This window comes from Arctopsyche grandis, chromosome 11 (genome assembly GCF_051622035.1).
Source record: "Arctopsyche grandis isolate Sample6627 chromosome 11, ASM5162203v2, whole genome shotgun sequence".
Taxonomy (NCBI): Eukaryota; Metazoa; Arthropoda; class Insecta; order Trichoptera; family Hydropsychidae; genus Arctopsyche; species Arctopsyche grandis.
This window is the reverse complement of record NC_135365.1, coordinates 16129318-16135317: the sequence shown is the minus strand read 5'-3', so window position 1 is coordinate 16135317 and position 6000 is coordinate 16129318.

Here is a 6000-nt window from a genome sequence, read left to right as displayed (position 1 = left end):
AATAAAATCTATTATATAAAAATTTTGCTTCAGAGTAGCTGTTTGGGTGGAGACAGGATCTGAAAGTTAGTAAGAATACTAGTGCGGTCTGAATCAGAATCGAATCGAGGACGTGATCCGGCCAGTCACGTCATTTACAATTTAATTAAACCCGTCCCGGTAATTAACGCTTTCATTATGACGCGTCGCCACCACCCACCCCCCTCGTTAATGTTGACGCGATAAGCACTCGTGTCAAAATTGCAACTGACCGTTCGAAACGAATCGAATGCACTTCAATACTCTAATTAATCACACGATAAATTGTTATTGTTAAAACTCGTTCGTCAAACGAGCTGTCGCCGATAGTGCACTTGTGCATATTGTATGCGTGTCTAATTCAATAATTCGCATACCCATTGTTGAATTCGAAAACGGGAGGGTGTATATTATATTATATGGACTGCACAGTGGCACATACACCATATCGGATAAACGGGCGACAAATATAATTCCCCTTGATACGAAACAGATACTCCCCGTTCGCCGGTTAAAGATCATAAAGCATTGCAAAGTGATTCAGTCAACCCTAAAAATAATATACTCAGATCGGGGAGTAAGTAGGGCTCGAAAAACAATTACGTAGGTACTTGTTGTATGTATGCATGGTACTTTTTCGTTTTTTAGTTTAGTTTATTCTGCGTTGTCTTTTGAAAGGTGGTTAATTTATTATTGTTGTGTGTGTGTTTGTGTGTGTTTGGTTTGGAAAACTTTTGTAATGTGTAATTTTTAGACGAACAATTGAGGTTTGAAAGCAAAACGCTCATTTATTCGTAGGATGAGTTCATTAATTTCGGAAACCCTGCAGTGAACTAATAACCGGCCCTTGTTATTCCGAACCATTTGATTGTCTAAAGCAGGTGTGCTGAAACTTTTGCATACAATGCGAAGGTGAAAATTAATCAACTATGAATGTATTGGCTACCATTTGAAAATTTTCAATTCCTTCCTATTACTGATTTTATTCTCTTCAAATGGGTTGTTAATCGACTACTCGGTTTATACTTTCATTCAAAAAAAATCTTCCTATAGGCACTAGTTTTATTAAAAGCTTTTATTTAGTTTGTACCTACATACATATTTACTGACAAATTTGTCTGCGAAGTCTCATACAGATCTGTAAAGTCGCATCTTTCGGTTTTTATTTGGATAGACAACTATCAGTATATTTATATTTTATTTAAATAACAGGGAACAGATAAACCCCAATGCGCCTTTCTGGCCAATTATGAACATTTCAGCATTTTGTAGTACATAAATCACTTTTTTTTTGAGCTTTTGAGTTGCTGAAAAACTCGCAACTAACCACTAATAAATTAATTAAGTAATCCATAGTGACATTTATGGATTTGGACTTGTTCATAAATCAAATTCAGATAGTGTGTAGGTTGGTTTTTGACAATTTGATGGAGGAACCGTTTAACAATGAAATCAGGCAAATTGGCAAACTCTGACAGGAAATCGACTTGGAGTCACAAATATCCAAGTCTGACTAGCAGCATTAAAGATTAGCACGGGATTAAGTGCTTAATATAAGCGTAACCATCAAGCCATGCTGCTGGCTATGTATATACCATGATGCTCTAACAGGGAAACCCTAATGCGCCTTCCTGGCCTTTGAAAAGCAATTTATAGAAAATTTTTACAGAGCATTATAGAGACATAAATATGTACATATATGGATAAATTTCCATCGTTGACCAAACCGTGCAAAATTGCAAAGTTTTAAAATGATCGGAAGACTAGAAATAGAAACTAAATCGTTAGCGAAGTGAAACATTGTCTTGTAAAAAATTTATGAATCAGCCAATTCGAGATGCTGAAAGCTCGAATTTTGCGAGAAATGGTAGCATGATTGCCAATTTGTGGGAATTTTAATTAAATCAGATAAATTGGCAAACTCTGGTAGGAAACAATCAACCTGGAGTCACATATACAAAGTCTGGAGTCCAGGAGCACAGCCATGGATCAAACCCATGACCACTCAGTTGAAAGTATTACACACTAACCACTGATCTATGCTGCTGGGTATTTACATATATAATCTTAGTGAGATTTATATTTGTTTTAATTATTTTTCAATGACAAAAAAATTCATCATGAATATCACATCACATCTTAAAAAAATGTATCGACTTAAAATTCAAAATTCTGGACCAGTGGTAGGTTACTTTATACTCTTTTCGTTTAAAAACCAAACTACATACATACCTTCATAGCCTGAAGGCTTCATCAAAAAAAGTTAATATACATACATACATGCTTTTATTATTTCGATTGTTGAATTAAAGCATCTTTATCGGTGTTACATTGGCTATAAATTTTCAAGGCCAAGACGAAGAGCTAATTGTTTACTCTTTTAAATGATATCGTGCCTTTTAAACTCATTCATATCAACCACTGATAAAGAAATTTCACTTCCATCTAACGTGGCTTTACACACGTTCATTGTTTTATTCAGCTTCATGCTTTCATTTCCTTGTTTTACAAGTGCTCTCCCCCCCAACAGTTGTCGATCCGAGAAGTCGCTCGTAGCAACAGTTATAATATTGTTTGAGGTCCCCTCCCCTCTACGGCTCAATCAACTGCTGATTAAAATGTAATCGGATAAACCGCCGGTCTGAGTCCAGAGAGGGTTCAACCAGCGACTGGGTGGGAGGTGGGGGTGGAGGAGATTCATACCTCCACGCCCTTCGCAAAAATATTAACATCCATTCGCACCACTTCGATGTCGGAAAAACAACAATATCTTGTGAGAATGTAATATTGTATATGATAAATTCACTTGTACCGAAGTTTCCTTGTAGTAATGAGTTAGTTTTGATACAAATCGAATAACACTCGTGCGTTTGTATGCGGTGTTTGTTTATCTCGCACCCCTAAACTAACAAACACCAGTGGGCTAACTATCCAAAAGCGCCGGGGGCTTGGCTCCCTCTCCCTGGGGAAAAATTAAACGGGGACCGAATTGAAAATCGCATTTCCATTAAGATTACATGTGCGCGCTACGTGTGTGAATATTTCATGTGAATTTTTCCCATAGAGCTAATGCCGTACAACACTTAATATCACTCTGCTTACATGCGACCGAATATATTCAAACCTATGTACATATGTATATATGTATGTATTGTATAGGTATATTATATAGGCTCAATTATAAGTGGTTCAAAAACTTTTTTCCTTAGTGCTTTTTATTTAATAAAAGAAAAAATCAATAATTATCATCTATGCGAATTATGAATACTCGTATGATTTTCTTAATCATATTTCAAAACCGTCTATTTTGATCTCATGAACGTCTTTCGAATAAAACCCGATTTTGTGTGACTAAATAATTAATTAATACGTAAATATGTACATATATATTAGTTCATCCTCTTTTGTGGCCAAAAGGAGGCGATTGGCATTTTTCTCTCGATTTTCTTTCATTTTCCCAACATCCGGATATATGTAATCTGTTAGTTTCATCTCCGCATTAATTTTCATTACAACGAGAAATGCATCTAAAGATTTGCAGAGTGCACTTCATATGGGTAGTTAATGATTAGTGAAATTCATATCAATCTAAAGTTATATCGCAAGCTGTCTGATTAATAGCAACTTAGGCAACGCCGGTTATATTTGAGCGTTGTTAGGGTCAAATTATCAGTAACTACCTATACATGCATAGCCCACAATCATGTAAGCTTTTCATGAAAGCTTATATTAAAATTAAAGCGTTATAGCGCTCATGCACACATATTTAATACGTTGACGAAATTTTGATTAAATATACAAAGTACTATAATAAGTACATAGTATGTTTGACTTTAGCTGTGATATAATAAAGTTTATTTATTGAAACATACTTTCAATGTCTCAAAACGTTCGGAAGCAAGTGTGTTATGGAATGAAGGTGTCAGAAATAATTTACTTGAAAATATATGTATGTATGTACATACATATATGTTACAATCGAAGTGTACTTTCAGTTGTAATATATTCCAACTGGCGCTTTAGGTCTTTCATATTCGAATACAATTCAAATAGTCAATTATATCTCTACAAACGCAAATACACTTTCAACAATGTGGGCCAGTTGTAATATAACAGTTGAGTTTTGACAGCTGTGATGTTTTTACGAATACTTTAGAATTCAATAATGCGTTCATATTTTGTAGATATTACGTATAAAGTTAATGAGTACCGTATTACGATAGCTCTAAAAATGTGTTCAAAACAAAAATTGTGACAATTTATTGGTCGAGTGACATTTTCACAAAAACTCAATCTTACCCTGTTGACCAACTTATATTTGAACTATATTTTCAGTTGTAATATATTTTGATCAGTTGGTATGTAATTCACCATATGAATCAATTTATATGGGTTAGATGGAATATATTCCAACTAGTCAAAATATATTACAACTGAAAATATAGTTCAACTACAACATATATATGTACATACTTAATAAATTACAAGGGAGTTTTTGAAAAGAAGCATATAATAATATACGCAAAAACAGTTGGATTTTGAAAATACATAGGTCTATGTACTAGAAAAGGGCGATCCTTCTGTATTCCAATACGAAATAAAAATATTTCTCCAGTTCTTATACGAAAAGCGAAAAGCATTTTCTCACTTCTTATAGGAGCGACGGAAAAACATTTTCCCATAGTGCGCTATCGTCCGACAAAACTTCAATAGCAATAAAGGTGATGTCGATAAAGGGTCCTGTTGGCAGCGTGAACCCGCATCAAATGTGCCATAATCCCTTAACTAAAGTGTTGAGGTCCCTCTCTCCCACACCCCCCACCTGTCGTACCCACCCTTGATGGCAATCAATCAAACACACCCCCCGTAGCCGAGGCTACAAATCAGCAATACTCAACCGACCGCACACCACTACCACCCTTCTGCGTCTTAAACACCTCAATTAACCCAACTATTCATACAAATATATATATATATACATGTGTATGTATGTATACACATAGTTGCATACTAACAAGTCAAATTTAATACCAAATTTAATATGATTTAATAGAACAATAAAACCATATTTTTATTCATAGTGTTTGTATTCTATATTTTTGAATTCAAAGAAAGGTACAATTTTTTTTACTATCACAATTGATTTAATCTATTATGGTTTGGCGGTGCAAATTGATTTTGCAAAATATTCCTCTTATCCACCAAATCTTGCAAATTTAATTATTTCTTGTAGGCGCAGGAAACCCTCTGGAGAAGTTCCATTCCCGGGAGACTATACGGTTTTCATGATGAAGTGCAACGTTTTGAAATTGAGTAGGCATGGAGTTTATAGATGCATAGAATTGAAAAGAAACCATTTTTTTTTGTAGATTTGCGTCTGTTTTTGAGGGCACATATTAGCGGTAGTTTGGTAATAAAAATATGTCGTAATATTTGATAGCCCTTAGTCATTATGGCAATTGCATTTCCGCAAAAAAAAAATCCTAAGCTATGGTATATATATATGTATGTAGATACATACATATGTACATAGTTGTACATATGTTTAAACACAGCGGGCGAATCCACTTCCGTCCCGATATTTACAATTACAAAACTGCATCTATTGTTACTAAATCGTTCATAAAAAACAAAAATTAGTGGCCACCCCTGATATACAAAAAAATATACCCGCCTTCTTAGCTATATATGTATGTATGTGGATACATGTGGAGAAAATTATTCTACGGTTGCCTTACATTTATTTTAAAGGATTTAAATCGTAACGATTATACTCTAAATGCGCATTTTACCGACGAAGTAAAAAAAAATGTATCAAAGAGATATCATCACGCGTTTTGTGAGCGTTTGACAACCCTCGCGGGTTTTGTGATACCGCTGCAATACCGGGAACCCGTAATTTGATGTTTTTCTAGATTATACCCTTCGGGTCTCAATCTGTGTTCCGAACACATTCGTAGAAATTGTCATTTCGAGACATTA